We start from the raw sequence: 24,720 nt of genomic DNA on the forward strand, positions 1-24,720 counted from the left end.
TAACTTACTTAGCTACTATGACACATCAAATTTACAACAAGTCTTAAGTCCAAAATAAATTAGCAACAAATATTATATGCACAACTTACCCAGTATGGGAACACTTTAAGATTCTATTTTCAATTTATATAAATATTTATAGTGAATTTAAATTCACTCGAAGAAAATAATTGCACACTGGCTGTAGTAGGTAGGTACTATTAGCGTTAAGAACGGCGACGTATATGCGCTCGTAAGTCTATCACAGAAGTGAGTGCTGGTGAGGTGAGGCAGGGGGCAGCAAACGGACCACGGACCGGTTGTCGAGCGTTGCAATACAATAGACAACAAGTACCTGCTTGACGAACGCAATAACTATCATATTTGTATATTTAGCGATGCTACAACACATGTTTCTTTATAGATCAAAATGTTCTCAAGAAAAGATGTCTAATAGAGGCTATAATAACAAAAAACTGTGTGAATGTGAATTTTTGTCATGTACACAAAGATATGGTGCGGAAACGACGAGCCTTAAGTATATATACATGATAGAATAATAAACATTTCTTTTATTATTGTCCGATTATTTTCGTAGAGGAAATAAAGGTGCCAACCCTTACGAGTGGACACTGATCCTAAGTTCACATACATTGACCCGGTCCTTTCTCGCCCTAAAAGGGCCACGAAGAGCATAAAAACCGAATACATATTTATCACTACTATTTTCTTAGGCTCTAAAGGTTCCCGCTAAGGCACTAGATAGTTGTTTAAAATGTTAAACAATGTCTGCGACACTACATTATCATTATACCTATATGCTCATAACTAGTTGTTAGTTTCTCACACTAATGGTTATGAAACTTTCTACTCTAAGTTATCCGGTGACAAGAGGTATCTTTCCATATGTGTGGAGGTAACCAAACACCAGGTGTTTCGTATTAATAACAACGAATCTCGCTTAAACAAGCAGTATAAAGTTCAATCGGAGACAGACATTCTTGTGTATGAAATTGTAGATATAAAATACCTGCATCAAGTTATAATACTCAGATTGTCTAACAAGTTGCACTAAACGACTTTGTAATGAACGAGAACACCTCAGTTATTTCTAAGTAGCAGTATACACGGTAACATAATACTTCATGTAGGTACTGAGATAACTTGCAGACTGCAGTCTGCAGCATATGAGAGCCTCAAGAGTGTTAAACTTGGTAAGTTATAAAATATAATTTTTCGTATCACAGTTTTAGTCAATTTTTCAGATTGGACGAATATACTATTTTAAAGTACTAATATCTTAGTATAAAACATGATTGGTGTTAGTAGATTTACACTTCAAATTATATGATATGATGTTTTCAATTTTATGCATAATGTCATATAGCATAATAAGACTTTTCTTTTAGACATTCCATCTTTTTAAACATCTAACAACAGGGAAAAAAGTAACCTAAGATATTTTTGGCGCTTGCCAATTAACCATACAAGCTATGGAAAGTTTGATAATTCCCAAAAAATACCCCATGTGTGAAATAATATATTTGATACATCTACTACGTGTATGTTCTACCAAAAGAACAAACATAATATATTCATAGATAAGACATAAAATAATTTAATTAGTTAAGAAGAATATATATTTAATACAGATAGCATCTACTAAAGATTGCAAAAGTATAGATTGTGGAGAAAACACCTTAAAGGAGTTGGGACTTTCGGTACTCCGGGGTCCAATACAGATAAAAGATTACAATCGAATGCCCGCAGCACTACTGCGAGGTTAAGTGAAACCTCTGTAGAATGTAGAAAAAAGGATTTTTTCGCATGACTGCGTAAAAATCTTGAGTTGAAAAAGATAAAGGATACTTTATAGAATGCAAAAGTTTGTTGATATAGGGTTCTTTCACTCGTCTATCTAGAACTCTATTGGAATCCCATTTTGGTATAAGAAATTGCCTCAATCCCAAAATAAACATTTACCTTTCGTTTATTATTAAACTTACTCATATTTGTTCGTAGGTGAAACGAGTAAATATAGTTCGTTATAGCTTTGTATGTGTAGAAAAAATATCGTATTGCATTGTCAATTGACTCCGTTAACAATTGGTTTAAGGACTAATAACACTTACTGTTCAAGTATTTTGTTTCTTTATGTATGTTACAAGATAATATACTGTAACAGTGTAATATTTTATTAAATTTGGCAACACAAACGTCAGAAACATCTCATCTGAATACTGAGACAGTCTGACTTGTTCATTCGATTTTAATATAATATAAAAAGAAATAGCTAACTCAAGAGTAGTACGAGGTGATATGTAAATAAAAATATAGGTATTTACCAATTCTAAAATACTAATAGTACCAGTTATAATTATGATAATAACCCGGGATATACACATATCTATCTTTAGTACCAAGCCAAGCAGAAGCAGAGCTTGTGTAATGGGTGCTAGGCGACTAATAGAAATACTTAAATATATTTTTTTCTATATATTATAGTACATATATAGTTCAAAAGAAACAGTAAATGCACAGAAAAATACGTTTGCATCGTGTAAGGAATCGAACTCGCGGCCATCTTTACATATCTATATTTATCCATTTAAATATGTTAGATATTTAAACTATAACAGCCTCATCTAATCAGTTCTCAGTAGGAACCACGTAATTCTAAACTTTGTCAAAAAAAGAGAAATAATTGAATCAGTAAGACTGCATTGCGATACACTTTTACATACGTATGTATAGTTGCTAATTAAAAACAAATATTTTCATATTTAAAATTATAGGAGAACATATATAATATTTCGTACATTGCGCCCTCATATTGGACATTACTTCAATATTTTTCTAGTAAAAAATACATAATTATAAATAATCCGTCATTTTCCTGCTGATAAACGTGAAAGTTTGTAAGTGTGTACCTATGGATAGATCGATGAATGGATGGATTTTCGTTACTCTTACACGCAAAAACGACTACAATACAATACTTTACAGATACAGTACTTTACAGTTTACAGTAATATAGCTTATACATCAGAATAACAAACAGGCAATAAAATTCACGAAGCCGAACCGCGGACACAACTATTTAAAAAATATAAAAATATTATTTTTGCTAGTGTAGAAAATTCACATGCCAGAAAATATATAATGTTACAATATAACGTCAATATGGTTTCAATGAAATTACGTCAAACCCTTCTGTTCACTTTCTCCTATACACGGAAGTAGCAGTATGTAAAGTTAGAAACAAAATATTCAGTACTCAATACGTATTGCTGCTCCAGTATAATAATCACAGTTTACTCCTTTAGGCCGTAACTCATTAAACGAATTTGTTCATTAAAAGCGGCCCCGTTCCGTTGCGCAATTCTAAACATACGGAACTCTCTTACCTGTTTATTATTTAAACCCCCATGGCTCGAATTTACGATTTTCATTTAGGTGTAGGTATGACGTGAATAATTTGCAAGTTTATTCTGGTAGTAACTTTTCAAATTAAACGTTTTAGACTTAACAAAGTATTTTAGCTTATGAGTTTCTAATAATGTAAGGCTCGTTTAAACTATATTATTATTATTTAACATAGTAAAAAAACTAGCTTAAGTAACAATTATTATTGTAAATACTAAAAAATCAACTTACTGTGAGTTTTATACCTACGTACCGAATAAATTCACTGCTATATTAATATTTATATTTACTCTTAGGTTATAACTAGCATCAAGAAGCAATAGAAATTTGAGATCGCTAGTGGGTGACAATAGAGGTCGTCTTTTGCTGCTTTGTACAGCATCCTTTGGCTATGAAAGCTTTTATAAAAAAATAAATATAGGTATAAATGAGTGCAGAAAACTGCTAAACCACCGAGGACGTCCATAAATAATAAATGAACTAGACCCGCGAAACGTCGTCTACGTCGCATTTCACCGTTTTGCAACATTTTTCACTATAGCACTGATTCTATTGGTCATAGCGTGATGTTATATAGCCTGTAGCCTTCCTGGATAAATGAGCTATCCAACACTAAAATATTTTTTTAAATTAGATCTGTAAGTAGTTCTACCGGTGATTACCCCCGATCATCCAAACTAGCAAAGATTATCTCTATATATTTGTACCTACAGATTATTATAAAGAACAAAATTTAACAAATAATATACTGTCCTCTCAATATGTTTTTTGTTTTTGTGTTTATTTCAGTTTTCTATAGTACATTTTACTTAATGTTGATTTCTGAATACAGACACGAAATATTGCATTGTATTCACAGCGTGGACAGTGAACTGTTTACAGTGACTGAACCACAATAGTACAATTTGTATTTCAATATAGGAATTTAAGCAGATTAAAATGAAAGTATTGGTTTTGTGCGTATTCCCAGTTATATGTGATTAAATAAATCGATCTATATCACTTTGAAAGTTATGTTAAAAATTAAATATTTCAACTTATAAATCTACTAGCTGACCCGGCAAATATAGTTTAGGATATAAAAATAGAATATGATCTATTGTCAGACCTACTAAATATACACCTAAAATTTAATAAAAATCGGTGAAACCAATTCGATAACAAATGCTATGATCATACGAGAATACATATTCACAATTGTAGCCAATGATAAATACACTATAGTTCAGATTATCAGGCTATATTACCACGCGTTGAAACTAAGGTATTCTCGAAATAATGAACTTAAATGAAAACAGACACTAAAAAATTTAATTCTATTAAACTTCTATAGAATATAATTGTATCAATTACAAACTTTTGAAGTTCAAGATATTATAAAACAAATAAACTTTTAAAATTATGAAAGTAAATTAAAGAACAGTTTCAATATACATACATACTATTCGTTTATACAATTACTAGCCGTCCCGGCAAACGCTGTTTTGCTATATAAATTAATATCAATATTAAACAATAGTGGTTGTTGGTTGAAAAGTGAAAATTCAAGGTTGTATATAAGTATATGCTTTAATGCCGAATCATAAAAAGAATAAAATTAATCATTCATTTAGATTAAGGCAAATAAATTGAAGCTAATTCGAATTAGATATACATATATAATATGCACAGTTTTAACAGAAATGTATATATATAACATGATCTTATTATATTCCGAAAAACAATTTATTTTAACCATTCATGAAATAGACAATTATTTAATATTTACTTAATAGACACATAGGGAAAAAGGTTATTTAATAATGGCGCACTGCCCATTACTAGAAATATACCCTATCAGGTCGATGGTGAATGCCCCACGATTGTCTACTTGGCTTCAAGCTAGTTCTATAATCATTCACTGATGTACTGCCAGCGGAAGCCGTTAAGCAGGTTCATCATTTCATAATCCCTCATTAAAATATATGTATAAGGTAGAAATGGAAAAAATAATCTGGAAGAATGAAATTAAGTTTCATAAAATTAATATATTCAATTCATAAGTTCTTATAATGAGAAAATTATTAAAATTTCATTAACTTTTCAATTTCCTTATTCTTTGCGGTTTACGTTGTATTATCTTCTATGTTGCTATACTATACTTGACCTCTTACTTTGTTTATATTTCCTTAAGAAAGGTATTATTATAAGCAACTCTTTAGTGCAGTTTTAAAAAATATCCTACTCAAAGTCAATTAATACATAATTAGTGACCGTAAATAATAAGTCAATCCTTACTTGCAAAATCTCAATACGAACGTAAAAATCTATAATTAGATTTTTACGTTCGTATTGAGATTTTTAATTTAAATTCCTTACTTACCTGACTTTCTCATAACTTGAATTTTAAATTTGAAAAATACAACATTTAGAGTTAATTTAAGGAGCCTGTCTGAATGCGGCAGTTAGTGTAATAAATTTAAATATACTCGTAATATGGCAATTTAAAATAAAATATACCGCTCACTGAATTTTAAAGCTGCCTCCTGCTACTAACAATTTCCAGTTTACCTGCCAAGAGCAGGCGTCAAGAAATCGTGAAAAACCTGTCATATTATAATGTAGCGACGGTTAGGGTAGAGAGAACTGGAAAAATATTGGAACAGCGGCAAAGTGATATTTTGCGGACAGTACATTAATGAGAAAGTGGGCGTTTGATGAACGAGCTTACAGTGGCCCGGGTGTATTTTATTGTGGACATTAACAATCAGCTGCTCCTTTGGTTCACCATTACTGCATAGCCATAAAACTCCTCTGTGATGATCCACTAACTAAGAAATGGTGCATATAAAATAGGTACTATATTTTTTATAATATCTCCACAGTACCTACTTTAATAGCTTTAAGTTTAAAATACTAGCTGAATTCGTCTGCTGTAGCTTTCATCTCTTTTCATACTATTTTTTATTATTTTTAAAGAAATATCGTAAGTATTTATATAAACGGCTTTGTTGTTGTCTGTCACAATGTTTATTTAATATTAAAGTTCTGTGTACAAAAAATATATAAAAAAATTCTTTAGAAATGTATAATATACGAACTATAAAAGTATGTGGTCAGTGCGTCAGCAATAGTCTTGTTTATAAGTTATATTTGGCCATAATTTACTTTTTTAAGTATACATGTTTCGTTGTTATAAGTCTATAAAATTTTGTGTAATAAATTTAATCATATAAGTCTTGAAGTTAACCGACACACACTTTCTCATTTATAAAATTAGATAAGTATGGTTAGCTAATAATATATATGTATAGACAATTGAAGTACTTAGGTATCTCAATTTATATGAATGCTGCACGTGTCACGACTCAACTACTTCCTTAGGGGGAGAGGATAGTTGATAATGTGGACTATTGGAATGTATGCAATGTACCTTGTGAGGTCAACCTCTACACGACCTCCTCTGGAAATCATGACGGCGAATTTTTAATACATACTATTCTTTACATGGTATAAAACTAAGTCGCCGCCGCTGTCTGTCATATACATACATACATATTTTAAATTACGCAACGGACTTTCATGCAGTTTTCAGCAATATGTAGATACAGTGATTAAGTGATTAAAGAGGAAGTTTTATGTGTAAAATACATGCGTGTTATAGTATAGCATAAGCCGAGAAATTTAATGATTTTAATGCATCCGTGTGACGCTGGGACGGGTTGCTAGTAATATAATGAATCATAAATGCCGAAAGTGTGGCTGTCCGTCCGTCTGGTGTTACCTTGTAGCATTTAAACGGATGAATGGATATTAATAAAATCTGACAAGAAGATAGATTGTATAAATATTTTGTACGAGGATTTGGCGAATAGCAAACAATGTTGTTGATAACAAGCACCTAGTTTAATATTAGTCACGTGGTACAAAGGCTAATTTCATGCCAATAATGATCATGCAAATGCCCACATGAAGTAGCAACGTCAATTTATATCCATTGAACGTCTTTGGTATTAATCAATCATCTATCCATTATCCATGCGACAGTAAATAAGGTTGAGATCTCACTACCTTTTATAAAGTAGGTACTAGCTGTGCCCCAATTTCACCTGCGTTAAATTTCAATAAAAAATATATCCTGTTATTCTGATGCATAACCTATATTACGGTAAAGTTTCATCAAAATCCGTTCAGTTCTTGAGTGTATAAGAGTAACAAATGTAAAACTCACAAACTTTCGCGTTTATTTTGATGTATTATTAAGATGTAATTTGTATATATTAATGAACATGAAATAGACAATCTATTAGATATTATATTTACAATATACACACAGAGGAAAAAGTTTTTTAGGAATGTCTCATTGCCTATTAATATACCCAATCAGCTTGACCGCCACTTAGTTCTCCCTGGAAACCATTGTTGCTAATTCCTGGTGAATGCGCCAGTCAGAATATGTAATTTATATATATATATATTAATTGGTATTCAGTTATGTGGAGTTAATATTAAAACCGGCTAATATTTTAATTGTCAGTCATGATATCATTCAGGTGTTAATTTAGTTGAGCATTATTTTAAAATATGAATTATTATTCTTATAAACCAGTAATTATACAAAAGCCTCAATAATAAACGAAAAGTATTTCACAATATTTACTTAACTAATAGAATGCGACAGCGTAAGTTATTTTTTTCTTCTCTTGATATATTATGAGAATAAATTTTTGTATAATCGTAATAGCGACGTTTTTTTTGCTCATTTATTTCAAGTAAAACTCAGTGAATAGACTAGGTACTTAATTTAAAAATAAACAAGAGAGAATTAAATACGAGCTATATTACAATATGACTTAAATGCCTATATTATAGACAGTAAGAAATTTAGTTCTCTTATTGAAACATATAAAAAAATAAAAATCGATTATTTTAAAAGAATGGTTAAAATTCAAATTACCAATAATTTTATGTACATATATAGAATAAGTATTACTTTCAGCACAAGAAATCAGTACAAATTCGATAATACTAAGCACGTGTTCCCTAACCAAGGTACCTTGGAGTATGTGCCAACTTATAAACAAAGTGCTCAAACTTGTTATGTAAAGCGGTAACATGAGCTATAAAGTCAAATATAGGGAAAATACATTGGCATCTTAAGGGTTCGTAATATTCTGTAAAACTGATAAAGTTGTTGAGAGGCTTGTGGCATCAAATTTTGATAATATCAAAGTCATTTTGATAAAATAAAAGTAATAATTTATTCAATATTATTACAATGTTATTAAATAACTTTATGGTGACAATTAAGTAAACACACATTGACACAGAAGTAACTGTGAATACAAGTAAATTTACATATCTTAGAAAGACGGTACGGTTATTTTTTTTTTAATTATTCTTAGATTAAATATTTGGATCGAGTTTTTGTACATAATCGCATTATTAATCTAAAGGACAAAGCAGGCTTTATGTTTAACAGGCTGTGACATCAGCTTATTAAACGTAACCTTTTTATAAAATGCTTTAAATAAAAAAGCAACTTATGAATAAAGACTACCTTATTTTTACAACCATAAACATATAAGGCATGTTGCCTTTAACAAAGTGATCACATATAGATATAATAAATTAAGCCTATGTTTAGGTAGTTCTTTATCATTGAAATTTTTTATACTTATTTTAAAACACAAATAGTCAAGAGATTACAAAATTCTACATAAAAAGTTATCGATATAGGTTAGTTCCTAATAATTCGTATTGAATTACATGTGTATTTACTCAATCTAAACGCTACATTGCTTCTAAAGATTCCAAGAAATACTAAACACAGCGTGTGATTGTATGATATTCTAAACCCATTCACAACTAACGCCCATCCGCCCCGTTTTAGGCAGGACAGTCCTGCTTTCAGGCTATCTGCCATGCTGTTATCAGTCAGAGTAAAAATGTTGCACTTTAGCAAACAAACTTCGGTGTAGGGTTGCCAACATTAAAATAGCCTCGTACGAAAATCAGAAAGAGTCTCGTTCATTAGCTCAATTTGGCACTTTAATCTCTTACATTATACGCTTTCGGACTATACAAAAGCAATAACATGAAAATAACAAATTCAAGTAAATTAATGAATTTATATCAAAGTATAATAATTGACGAGGTTGAAGATCTCGCGGTTTAGCACATCGCCTTACTTCTAATGTTCGCGGATACGATTCAAAACAAATGTGTATTAATTAGATTGATTGTATTAATTTTATTATTAACGGTATAGGCTGGCGGAGCATGGATGAAGGATGATTAGGATGAGTATCAGCAATTAACTTGATTGAGACATTGCTAGCAGTGAGGTCATTGGATGGTAAAGTGATATTTACTTAAGTAACAGTCTCAGTTATTTAGTATCCATAGTACAAGCTCAATAAGTACAATAAGTTTATGACAAAATGTCAGTATGTGTATTGTTCTACATTATTATTACCACAGTTAAGTAATGTTATCACGAAAAAAATGGGTACATTATTCATAACTCCAAACAAGTTCTAATATCGCACTGTGATTACTATGAGGTATTTACAAGTACTGTTATAGTTCTTTGTACCTATTTATGTTTAATATTTAAACATCCCGTGTGTGAATAGCTTCTTGGAAGAGCTCTTTAACCTTTGCTCGTACAACAGTCCGCATAAATGTTTGATCAATTGTACGCTCAAGAATGCTAAGCATGTATATAATGTTTTAGTGACTTCCCTTGTCTTATGATTCATATAACGTATGAATTATAGTTTTTTTATGGTGATAATGGTGCACCCGCCTACACTAACGGTAAATGCTAGCCAGACAAGTCAGAAGACACTGTACTAGTTCTGGAATAACAACCCTGGACAAACACACAGCGCCATCTAGCATCAAACCAAGCAGAGCTTATGATATATACTAAACAACTGATATAATCAAGTATTTTTAGTAAATACATACATAATATACATATAAAAATCCAAACCAATACACACAACAGTCATACTCAATGCAAATACCAATGTTTGCACCGTGATGGGAATCGCCCCGCGACCATCGAAAGTAAGGCGGTGTGCTAAACCGCTAGACCACCAAGGCCGTCGTAAATTTTAGGCCCTTAGCCCGCTAGATCTATTACACCCAACGTGTTACAAATCCTATTATGTTACGTATAGACCGGCGTTGTTGACCCTTGACTCGGTTAGTGATAAAAAATATTAAACATGACTCAATAATGTCATCGTCACCAATCAAATTGAAACAAAGATAGTATTTAAGCTTCGATAAACAAAACTACGATAATCTAGCCCGGTGTGGCGTGTTTTGCATAACTTGCATGTAGGTACTATGTACTTATATTATGATTAAAAATTAATAGTACAGATTAATTAATTAATTCAAAATATTAATCTAATTATTTATAATATCTGAAAATACCAGTCGGCCTTGAAGGAAACATTGTTATTAACACATTTCAACATAAGCCGGAATTAGTCGATTACGAACATCTGAGAGGATCGAATAAAAATAAAAAAGTAAGAAGTGACAAGGAAGCAATAACACGAGGGATGAAGTGACGCGATGTGGTGTGTTAAGAACAAGGGTTGGCCGCCATCTTTACAAATTAGACTACGGGTGAAACCACGGGCACAGTTAATATTAACTTAATAATAAAGTAGCAACTTCAACAAAACATTTGCAATTCAAAATGCTACCTTAACGCGTGTCGTCAAATGTTCATTTGGAGGCAGATAAACAAAAATATACAAAGTCCAATAATGAATATTTTAAATGAAGCAATACAATCAACAATAACCGTACCTACTACTATTATTTGGCATGAAGAGAAACAACGCTTGTGTTTTATGACGCCATAAATTCCTTTGTATCCATCTAGCAGAGATCCTGATATAACCGTAACCCTGCCAACTGAGGCTATTCTTCATCAGGCGTTATCGACTTAACGGGATCGAACTGTGGTTTATAGTACTATGAATGAACTTTTATTAAGATAATTATTTCGTATATTATATGTTACATGATTCATAATTAGTATGCCTACTTTTGGCAGAATTATAGGACAAGTACTTACAATAAGTTCGTGGATATTTCCAAAAAAATATTATCATTAAGATTTTATTTTATTACATAGACATATAATACGTTTTCTTATTCCATTTAAGTATTTTCAACATTGATAAGAATGAATTGATCAACACTTGACGATGATATTGTTAATACAATATCTCTGAGATTAAGTACAATCGTGACTATGTACTATATAATTGTTTCTAAATATCAAAACTGCTTACCAGTACAGGCATTCAAGTTCATCTAATTGAAATTATTTCCACTGCCATTTTTTCTTCGAAAACTATATTTGTTTACTTAAATTTTAATTAATTTTTACCCAAGTATAACGTTGATCTCTGCTTTATATGAACTGTATATTTCTTTGAGATCAATAATAATTGTAATTCATTCATCTCTAAATTAAGTATGTCTACGTATATAGAAAATATAATCTACTCGCATTTGTATATTTGCTTTTTAAGAATAATTCCTAATACAAACTATCATCCAGTGTTGTAACACTTCAAGTTTCATTTTCACTATTAAAAAAAGCCTACATACACTATGCCTAAATTGATCCAGTAATTTAGTAACAGACAGATGTACAGTCGCGCTTTGACATCCATAATATGTATTTGTATTGTTCTATGTACTCGGAATGGCAAGCAAGGCTCTTCTGACAGTAAGTGAAAAGCTTTGCCTGGTAAGTGCGAAGCATCATCTACATGTACATGAACAATACATGACACATCAAGAGTCATATGACAACCGGGGTACTTTTCATGTGTTGCCATTCCGGAGAACTACGATGTCCTGCCTTATATGCATTGTATGTGTTAGTCAGGGCATAACAATTACTCAAAATTGCCAAAAAATAATAAATTCCAAATTACATATGTATACGTGTACAGTACAGTAAAGAGAAAATAGCGTCACTTATCAGTGCGAGCCTAAACCGGGCACTTCTGTTCAAACATGGCCCACAATTGAGATCATCCGAGCGTACATTTTGCAGAATCGGATATATTTACCGTATTGCAATTTGTTAAACTAAGCTAGCTAATCTTCTAAGAAATACTATGTACATAAACCAAATTAAACATCGCTTTAATTATCTACAGATGTTTTATCTTTATAAAAAATAGAGTTACCAAACAGTTTACCGTAAGGTAGGTACGATAATAACTACATTCCTTTTATAAATGTGTAAAATATATCATATACATAAAGTATAATAAATAAATATATATATAAAGTATATAATATAATTCAATAATTAGTAATTAGTTATTTTTTTAATGAATGTGTGATTCAATTAATTTTTTTTGTTATTAAATAAATTAGTCACATGTTAAAATGTTAGATATTAGTATAAAAACTCGTGGTGGCTCACTAGTAATTTTAATAAGTATGTTTTCCGTTTGCTTTATGTTTTGTGAGCTTTAGTGCTATTATACAGGATAATGATGTTTATTCTAGATTATATTTACTCAAATAGACATGTATTTACTCATAACCTATTTTGTTTGCAAAAAAAATAAAGAAACTGATGTGAAATTCAAACGATAAATTATGGATAATTTTATATTGCGGGTAGGAAGGTGATTTCTAGGAAACGATGGTAAGAAAAAAAAGAAAATAGTAGGTATGAGATCAACACGGAAATAAACCATATCAGTTGCAAAAAAACATTATCATAATCCATTGAGTTTTGGCCAAGATATCATGAAGCATGTACGCAATATATTAGTATAGGTGCCGTGTCGAATTGAAAAAAATGGATTCGTATTCGAATCCGTATCATATGTATCCATGAATACTAAAATGGTAGTTAAAAATAAGTAGGTATTTGTATAACAGAATACAATAATTTTTTTAATAATGAATAACTGTATAAACTACCGTAATAATTTAAGAAAATGACGTAAAATTTATTTTAAATAGTATTTATATTAAAATTTAGAATTTTATTAATTTTAAAGATAAGAATTTCGGATAAGTAATTACAAACAAGTTATCAGTTTAAATTAAAAAAAACCGCAAGTTAAATACTAATTCACATCGCTGCGGTAGGTAGCAAACATACAAAACAGATTACAAGAAATATGGGTCAAGTATTACTACGACAGATCGCGACCTTCATAGTAGTTTTTAATTTAATTCAAATACTCACATGTGAAATAAACGAAAACTCGAAAATCCACTCTCGATGTCAAATTCAAACTTCACAACTTGTTAAACCACAAGGATAAACACAAATCACAAATATCAAGAAACATCTACAATGACATTGGCCATTTTTTTCACTTTAAACCACAATTCAAAGTTTTTTTTCTTAACGTTTAACAGAATGGCGGGAAAGTCACGAAACTATCGAACGTTAAAATACTTGCGACACACCTACAACGTACGGCGACCGCACGGAGACTGAATCAAAAATTGTTGTTCTCGACTTCTCGTCGTAATCGTCGTACCCAATATCCTATCCAGCTAGTCACAAACCAAAGAAAATCAAACGTAGATTACTCAGAAATCTTATTTTTTATCACGTCGTAATACAGTTATGTGAAATACATACAAGAAAAATATTTCTTAGGTTATCTATACTCCATTCTAATAGAACTTTTATAAGGCAAATAAAGGTTACTAACCCGATCCTAAGGCTTCAAATGATGACCAAAAGCTTTCAAAAATCAACAATTTGTATTTCTAGTTCTAATAATTTACATTATGTTTATGTTACAGGTATCTACGTTATATGACTGTAAAAATCATTAAGTTAGACAGATCTTGTTTTTGAATTAATACTATTTTAAGTTATTTATAAAATCGTCATTTTTTAAAGAATATACTATATTACGACTATATAAACCAATAAAGATCCGCTGCTTTTTTAGTTTTTTTGCTTATCAGTTATATATTTATTCTATATATATCAATATAAATTGAATAGGTACATTGCGATTATTTATTCAATTATTTTGGTTTGTATTGAATGCGTGACTGATTTTTTTATCGTTCATCTAATCCCTGCACGACCATAGACAAGTTCGGGCCTCCATCGTTTACATCGGTCATGTCCTTGAGGAATGGTCGGTGATAAAGATTGCTATAGAGTTAGCATGGCGGAAAAGAATAAACGCGCTCTGCTCAACATGTGACTTGGTATGTAAACAATACACCGGTAACAAACTTAGTAAAATTTTGGCATACCTGGTATTTTTCAAATACAATTTAGAAAATGTATTAAAAAAATACTGTACTGAAAAATGGTGATGTTACAAAATATGCAGTTATGCAAAAATAATTATAAATATGTTATTTTTTTCATTTAGTGAATGATTTCAGTAAGTTCTATTGAAACGGACTAGGTATACCTATACTGCGAGCTAAAAATTGTGTGCCGCCATCCGTTGAGCCGCCAGTAGGTATATTAGGCATTCTTGAGGTTATTGCTACACGGGCCCATTTTTTCTAACTGTATTTAATTTGATAATTGTTTCTTTTGTTCTTGAAATTTTTGAAGGGAAGCACTGTAATTATCAATATTTTCTTATCATCATCATTGTCATCCTATTATTTAGATTTTGTAATAAAATTAAATGTATATACATACACCACTTCTATAATTCCTCCACTTATTTCATATAAACCACGAAACAGATTTGAATGCGTATTCACTATCATTTCGAGAATTTCTTCCAGAAGATTCATATTTGTATCTAATAAGTACATCCATATACTGTATACCGGTCCTCTTCGTCATCGACCTGCATCACATAATTACACTATACACTCGTATGAAGCTGCGATGGGTCGATAATAATTTAAATTTAAATTTCATTTGTCTAACCTACCAATTGTACAGCAAATCACATTACGTTTATGTCTTCGACATTCGATTAACGAAGTTTTAGCAAATATTTCCAAAGGTTAATAATCTCACACAACGAAGTCACGGGATCAAGCTAGTTTTTTTTTATTGCGATTTTCCTCGCCCTCCGGTACGAATAGTTTCTTGCCAAAAATATTATTATAGCAAAGTTTCAATAGCCAAGATCTTTATTCACAACTTCGTTAATTTGCATAAATATTTCCCAAGTTTCTCCTCGAGTGTAAACATGGCGTTCAATAAAATAATTATATATACCCCCAAGATATAGATATAGGCATGCCCACGCTATTTGATTTACAAATAGGTAAATGCAGTTTTACACTCAAGCACAACAAATTGTTTCCAGTCGGTTGATTTAATTCATTATAGTTTCTATGTATCTGCTAAAGCAGATTTTAACAAAAGGAACAAAAAACGGTAAAAGCTAACATGGAATAGTGGAATGAAATTAAATAATTACGTCTACTATTGAATTGAAATAGGTATTCCATCTCAACATCGATCCCATTTTTAAACCATTCAGTTCAGTTCGTTTTACTACAACATAAGAATGCAGAATTTTACGAATCGTCGAAATTACATAATATTTTAAGTACCTTTATTTTACCTCTAATAGAGGCAAATTTATATATGATTTTTTTTTAAAGACGATCGTTTACCTACTCTAGAATAGAATAGAAAATCATTTATTCAAATAAACTTAATTTAAGCACTTTTGAATAGTCAACATTTTTTTAAATCTACCGCTTATTCGGAAAGCTGTCTCATCACAAGAAGAATAAGCAAGAAACTTGTGTGTTGTTCTTTTAAACAATCCTTGTAAGTTCACATTTTACAAGTCGAAACGTGTGAACACAAACTACCAACCAGCACTAATTTATTAAGGCTCAAATATAAAAACACAATAAGATTAAATCAGTCGTAGTGATAAGAGCAGACCAGTCCCTACAAGCAGCACTCGTTCACGAGTATGACGGATGAGCCAGCCATCACTGCGCTCGACCATATTTTAGGGAGCCCAATGACCCGGCCCACCACGCCGCAACATGTCTGGACATTTAAGTGAGCATGACTACTCATTCCACTCGACCACGTCACAGCTACAAAAAATTACTATATGGTAGTTACAGTATTCGCACTTTACATGAGGATGCATGCGGCAATCAATACAAAAGCCGCTACGCTATTATATATCAAGAAAGCAGTATGAAAAATAAATTATAACGTTGTCCGCAAATAAACTTATACTTGCTATATATTGCTATCATCTATAAATTCATCTATCCTATAATAGGCTTTTTTACATAACATTTGTTTAATATAAAGTTTGAAGTTTGAAGTTCTAATTGCACAGATATGATTATATTACTAATAGTGTATAGAGCACCAGAGAAAGATAAAATTATAAGGTTGAAATTAAATCAATTATTGAATCAATCAATATTGTAAAACAATATGATGCCCGATAATAATTAAGAAGAGGGCAATAGTAATAACTGTTTTTAACCTAAATATATTATATTTTTTCATTTAAAATCTAGCCTACGAACCTAATTTTGTAAAAAATTTCATTTCACGAGTATCTGTTAATACAAACTACCAAATAGCAAAAATTCGTAAGTTTATGTTGTTATTTAAGTAACTTACTTTTTTTAAGTAACTTACGTTATTTAAGTTACTTATTTATTGTTATTTAAGTAATTTACTTAAATAACAATAAATAAATCATAAGTATTGCAGCAGGCCAATTCCTATAAGAAACTCCCATACACGAGTATAAGGGATGACGAGAAGGATATGAATGATGGGTATGAAGCCTTAGATAAAACATTGCAACCACCATCATCAACCAAATTCTGTTGATGATTAATAATTTAATATCGGATCATGCAAATATAAAACACACCTTTAAAGACAACACCTTGTTTAGAAAAAAAGGTAACATTGTTATTACAGTTGATTATTAAAACGTCTGCAAAATACATATGAGAAGTAAAGTCTTCAAGCTGTCTAGAAATACAACACTGATTTACAGAGTTTATTATAATCTAAGCGCACATTCGTTGGAGAATTTATATTATGAATTATTTTAAATAATACCTAAGCTATGGCTGGATCTTCAATTTAATAACTTGGAAAATGAACTTCATATGTCTTATTTGAGTTACGTGAATATACATGTACATTATATCTGAATTGTAATGATTAAATAAAACATTGTTTCATAAAACAATTCCCGAGACTTTAGTTTGCTAACGTACAATGCTTTGCGATGAATGTCAAAGTGTAGAAATTGATGACCATGTGTTGGTCACATCCATAGGCGAGGGTCACTACTTTCCATCATGTGTACCCTTACCGTAGTATGCCGTGCCGTAGTTTCTAATTTATATAATTATAGGAAATACAAATGCATACTTTCATATCATTTTTTTACTACGATGGTGGCAAACACACATCGTCCCATTTGATGGTAAATGGTTACCGTAGCCTATGGACACCTGAGACACCAGGGGTGTCACGTGCGCGTTCCGATCCTTAAGTAACTTTAATATACCAATCTTAAAAACCCCATGCTGTAGTCTCGTAAGAAAACCTCGGCAGGTGTTCATTTTGCAATATAATTGTACTCGGGAGAAAGCTTCTCTGAAACCGCACTGTCCGAGACCACTTAGGTTTTAGAGTATGCGGATGACTTCCCTGTCGATGGCGAGCGGTACGATGGTAAAAGGTAATTTTTATAATACATATCTTCCTTATCAGGTATGTAAAACCTACTGATCATGACTTACAGTACTGAAACAGAGGTGACAGTTACAGTCACCCATTATTTAAGTAAGTTAAAGATTCTGATGAATATCGTAGTGTGTCAATATCTATAAAAACAAAGCGTGTCTTTACCGAACTACTACTGTACTTTGATGTAACAAATGTTACATATTGACAGCAAACTCCCTCCTACACAAAAATACCATCTGTGATCTAATTTTATCGATATAAACATAACTCAACTAGCATGTGACGTCTGTGGACTCTAAGAAAACGTCTTTTTCAGATATTATAGAGTAGGTGAATAAAAATAGGGGGTCACAATGACGAATAATTGATGCCTGTTTTGTCTGGGAACTCAAAATCAAACTTATGTGAGAGTAATCTAAGCTCTATAATAACTATCTTAAGGTAATATTCTTAATAAGATGAGTAGTCAGAGGCATTGTCGATCATTGACGTAGTGGTGGAAGCAACACTTGATAAGCGTGGTTTTAACAAATTTTGTTAAATACAGGTATTTACATCCCCGCTGTATCAGTAAGAGTATAATGGAACAGAATTTTTTTATATAGTATCGATCAAGTTTAAACTCAAGACCCTCTGATCCTAGTTGGGGTAGTAAAGCTCTAAGCCACGACGCTGTAAGGTAAATACTTACAATAAAACACAGTAGATACCCAAAGTACCTAATAATTGCTATGTCGCCGGGATAAACGATAGATGCCTCATTAAGATGTGAATGTAGCACAAGGATTCCGTTTAGGACCATTACTGACATTACCAGTCGTGCCCTGCAGCTAAACGCTGGTTACGAATGAGTTAGTTCCATTATGTTTCATTAGCGGTAATCTACTGAAAAGTGCAATAAGAATTAGTTGTATCCCTCGACGATGTCTGTATAAATTTGGATAATAAGATATTACGATTAGGATATAATCTATATATGTACCAAATTTCATTAAAATCTGTTCTGTACTTTTCGCGCAAAATGGTGACAAACATCCATTATCCATATCCATTCAACATCACAATTATTTTTCACATTTATATGGTATGTATATATGGTTTCGAAATTAAATATATATAATATAAAGTTTCTAAGAATAACATACACGCTTTATATTCGTAATTTAGACCTGTGATACTTTTTATCCTAATGTACATGTAGACAAAACATCGGGAAACTACCTATTAAGTAATTACATACGAGATATTGTACAATTTTAATTATTGATGAGATGTTTGTTGACCGTAAAAAATATTTTTTGTGAAAGACTTTCGACTTTGAAATCTAGCGGACGTGTGAATGATTGAGTGATTGGCAATTGTGTGCTCATGCGCACGAATGCCTTTGATGTGTGTCCATGAAACCGACGCCTAACCAATCATCGTTGACTGTAGACAATCACGGCTGATTACACGGAATTAAGCGTATATATTAGGATCTGGTTATATAGGCCCCTTGTAATCCAAGAAATTCTTTTACAAATTACATTTTGTATGAAGTCTAAGGTGGCAACGACATTGTACCGTCTCTACACCAACATGTGTAGATTTTTATGTAACTTAATGGTATGATCACCCGCCTGCTCTAACGGTTTACGCTGGAGGGACACCGGTGGAGGATGATAAGGTAAGCATGAGCTCAGTTAGGCCATCGTGACGAATCCACAAGGACTTTATCGTGATGTTAAGCTGACATGGTACATTGCTAGCCATGAGATTATCAATCCACATTGTTAATAATTCTCTATCCCGCCCCTACCATGCGTGTGCGGTTACCACTAAACTATAAAGATTCAGTTACTGACAGAAGTTAAATTAATATACTACATGTCCTCGTTCCACAGGTTTGTATGGAACGGAAGGTAGGTAGTCTATTCTACGAACGTGTACTTAAAAAAATGTCAAAACTATGTATTTCATAGATATTCATAGAGAACATTTTAGCTATTTATACCCTTAATTATTATGAACACTATTTTAGTCCTACTGTCCAGTCCAGCTAGCTTAACTGAGAAGAACTGGTAAAAACTTTATTGTTATTTCATAATATATTTTTTTAATCACAGATAACATAATATTACATATTTTAATCAATCTGCTATTATGAACAACCCTGAGATTCCCTGAATCCTTCATCAGTAACATAATGAAACCTAATAACCACAATATTTTAAAACATCTCGTTGTTCTTGAAAGATTCTCTATTAAGTTTGTTTTCGTAAATGACTGATATCTAGATAATTCTACGAAATTAAGACAATGCCTCTACAGGAGACTTTGTTAAATTCTGAGAGCCTCATGTAAACTCTGGAAGTCTAACAAATTTTCGTGTCGGATTCACCATAGGCAAAATCACCTGTTGAATTCGTAACAGATGTTAGCATAATATTTTAGTCTATTTGTCTATACTTGTGTGTAATTTATTATGTTCTATTTGACATATAAAACGTTTACTTGCCTAATTGTTTCTAGTCAGTACAAGTCCCAATTCGAGAGTACCTTATATTCTATTAATAAACCATTACAAAACAAACTGTAACGGCCGACCCGTTACCAATGTCAATTGCCAAATTAACGGCACAAGTAAAACATTCTGTAATACCCTTGTGTGACAAGCTTAGAAAGGATTAAATTCCTCGCATTAGTCATTCACTCACCGTAGTGAATTTAATCAATGGCCCCAAACCCCAACAAAATACGTGCGAGTATCATTAAATTAACATATAAGAATTTATGTGATCCATACAACCTTATTTAATATGCTTACTACTTTATCCCTAATGGACTAGACATAGATGTTAATAAATAACATATAAGTGAGCCGTAGAGAGAACTACCAAATGGTAGTGATTCATGAAATAGTACTTGTATATATGTGTATGTTGTAATCATTATATAGAACAACTTTCCTAAAGAAGCAAACTGAAAACTAATTGAGTATAATTTCCAAAACCTTCATACAGTACTACGCCATCGCGAGATCACTTTGGGAAGAAATTTTAATGAAAAGCAGGATTTTCGTTTTACTTTTGGTTTAGTGTAGTACATACAAGTATCTTTGTATATAAACACCTCGTTTATATGCAAGGATACTTGTATGGATTCTGAATCCTGCAGATTATCTCATAAGCTATTATTACTATTATACTATATACTATTTTGTTTTACAGAGCAATTACAACATCGTATAGACCTCAATAATGGCAACGTGATGGGATGTGAATCTTATCGATTTTACGGTTAAAACTTTAAAGTTGAGTACCCAATACACAACCATAGTCACAGCATCAGAGTGTCGTAATTGTTTGAAATGTCAAAAAACACCCTGACTTACGTAAGTTTAATAACTTATTATATATATACATATATGAGTTCACTACAAGTTTTTTTTATTCTGCAAAGTAATGTATTATGTTTTCATTGGACATAATAATTATGTGAAAGGCCAAAATGAAACTATGTTAAGGTGAAGTCGTATCACGTAAATAATGTTACGGTCACGCCCCAATCTGACTGAAGAATGGCTTTCTACGCTGTTCCTATTATATATTATTTTCGGTCACAAAACAATTCTTTATTCCATTAGCGTTCAAAACGTACTGCGCTACATAAAAACAATGATAAATGTTCATAGAGCACTACTCTGACCATACACGCCCTACTCTGGTCATTAATTTGACAGGTACTAGTTTGCAATGTGGATTTTAAATAAAGTATATCAGACCTTTTCTCATTAAATTGGTCGGAGATTAAAGCGCGTGAAATAACGATAATAAATCTCATATTAATTAATGTTCCTATAGGCCATAACTTAAATCAGGTAGGCTTAATTTGTATAAGCTTTTTTAAACGTTATTACTTATTTTATTACTAATGATGAATAGCTTGTAACTTCATAATAATAATATTATAATATCATTGGACAATACACACAACGCCATATAGTCCCAAGCTAAGCAGAGCTTATGTTATGGGTAGGTACTAGACAACTGATAGAATACTTAGATAAGTACATACATAATTTACATATAAAACACCCAGACAGATACAAACAATCATACTCATAAATACAAATGTTTATACCGTGCGAGGAATCGAACCCGGACCATGCGGACCACTAGACCACCAAGGCCATCAAAACTTATAAAACTGTTTCACACAGTAAGGATAGTAATCCACACGAAAATTCAACACGTTTTTTCACGAAATTATGCACGATATTAGGTATAATATATATACATATACCTATGTATATAAGATTCCCCTTTCTTCTTTAACTCACCCAGTCAGCTGAACTGGTATGAACAATAAAGAAATGAACGAGTATAAGAGGCTAATATACCCTAACAAAATAAGTGCTTTCGAATTTGAATTTGAAAAATAACGTTATATTACCAATGCATATTTTTATCGATATTGGATAACAACATGAAAAAGCACCGAAGCATGAAGTCTCTGCCCTATCGACCGAAACGAACAACTCAATTTAAAATCCCTCAATATGCCCAAACCCTTTAGGGCCACAAATAAATTTCACATTATGATCCAGTAGCAATGAAACACTTCAACATCAAACGATTGTTCATTTTTTACAAGTACTTGTATGTTTTCTCTTACGTTTTAAGTTATTTTGTAACCTATTTAGTATTTAAATGCACAGTTTATTTTTAGAATTTTTATAGGTATTATGTAAGAAGAACAAACATTATTGTTATAAAGATTATATCGAATTTCTTCTCTCAATTTCCATATTGAAAATGAAACACCTTCACACCAATTAACCCAGTAATTATTAGACATTACTCAACGTTTCATTAAAACTTTGCGGTAATTAGAACTCGAGCTTGACCTAAATAAGAACTGAAAATAATATGTTAGTAAATTTCTCAATAAATTTGGCTAATATAATTAATGAGGACATCTTTTTTACTTTCCTATACTTTTTTGGAACCTTTGTAAATAAGTAATGATTATTTGTGTTACTGTACAAAAAATATACCTCAAAGGTATATACTTTATACACGGAAACTGATATAGGGTCCATTGGAAGAAAACAACTTACTGTGTCGATCCCAAATAATGGGAGAAAAGCAAGAATTTTTTTTCAAAATAGTATATTTTTGAAATGGATTATTAAATATCATTATTAGATACTTTCCATATTTCGTTCTCAATATACTATTATATGTCTTCTTCTCAGCCACTGTATACACTTTTGGATTAATATGGTCATCGTTTTGACTCATTATAAAATTTTGGATGGAATTAATAATATGGACAAGGTTTTTGTTTGTCCATCCATATTCACCAGCAATGTTTTTATAACGGCAGTGCACAAAAGTAAGATCTCAATGATAATCGCTAATCTCTAGCCAAAGAGGGCGTGTATATTGGAATAGGTAGAGAAAATCATACAATTTGACATCCCAGTTTCTGAAATAGGTTACAACGTTCATAGGTGATCGTTAATCTTTATATAATCTAGGTAAAATAAAATAATATAATATAAAAATAAATTTAATCTACGAAAAATTTCTTTGACAGTGCTTTTCCTTTGACGTTGAAAAATATAATACATTTAACATTTTTTTCTATTTCGCTTTGAGTAAAGTTTATTAAAAATTACTCAAACTATGAAACTTATTAACGTATTAACTCTAATTATCACTAGGTCTTATTATTTAGAATGAATAACTAAACTGAAATACCTAATTCAGTCGTGTAGCGTATTACAGAAATTAGAAATCGTCTAATCTGGAAGCGTAAAGGAAGTTGGTGGATTGAATACAATGCTCAAGAACAAAATTATATTATTATTTAAATTTATACTTTGCATTACAATGCCTTTTATTCAACGTCTTTTTAAAAAGTTTAGTTAATAAAATATAATTAGATTGAATAAAGTCGTGTATTGTTTTACTATTACATTTCCAGCCACCTTCAATAATTAGATTGTTCATTACTGAATTCTCGGAATTCACTATAATGAAGTGAAATTGTTTGCATTTATAATTTATTTTCATGTACCTTTTAGTTGCTCTATTCAGTAGGAAGTCACCCACGCTGTATTTTAAATATATTAAAACTGAGTTATAAAAGTTTATATATTATATAAAATATTATATTTTCTTGTATAAATAGCGTATGCGACCCGTTTAATCCTGTATTTCGTACTCATGTATTTCATGCGTACAATCAAAGAGGTTGCACCTGCAATTTCGGTGTTTTTTTTCATAGACTAGCATAATAATTAATATACAATCCGTTCCATCCAGCCTCTCCTGGTGTTTTTATGGATGGTAATGGTATGATGCGCTAACGGTTTATACTGGCAGGGCACCAGTGGAGGATAATAAGATGAATCTGAGGTCAGCTCTGTGAGCCCATAGTGGCAAATTCCTCAGGAAATTATTACGGTAGTTTCTAGAAGGAAACGCGTGGAGGTCAAACTGACATGGTACATTGCTAGCAATCCCCTAGGAGAGGAGAGGCCTCTCCTGGTGTTGCGGGTGTTCAGTAGAGGCCATCAGGTATGCCTCAAGCTCGTTTACCCTCCATACTTAAAAATAATCATC

At 31.5% G+C, this 24,720-nt stretch overlaps 2 protein-coding genes across 3 annotated transcripts in view; one reads left to right on the forward strand and one right to left on the reverse strand.

Moving 5' to 3' along the window:
- LOC131852058 (angiotensin-converting enzyme-like) overlaps nucleotides 1-13,884 on the reverse strand; it is a 176,613-nt gene extending 162,729 nt beyond the window's left edge. For both annotated transcript variants that reach the window (XM_059202651.1, XM_059202652.1), the window contains exon 1: nucleotides 13,646-13,884. The gene's annotated coding sequence lies outside the window, so the exon portion shown is untranslated. The remainder of the gene's footprint in view (nucleotides 1-13,645) is intronic.
- The window catches only part of LOC131852059 (tektin-B1-like), a 63,384-nt gene that overhangs the window by 19,931 nt on the left and 18,733 nt on the right, over nucleotides 1-24,720 (forward strand). The window lies entirely within an intron of this gene.

The sequence above is a fragment of the Achroia grisella genome, unplaced genomic scaffold (genome assembly GCF_030625045.1).
Source record: "Achroia grisella isolate CSIRO2021 unplaced genomic scaffold, CSIRO_AGI_Agris_v1 utg821, whole genome shotgun sequence".
Lineage (NCBI taxonomy): Eukaryota > Metazoa > Arthropoda > Insecta > Lepidoptera > Pyralidae > Achroia > Achroia grisella.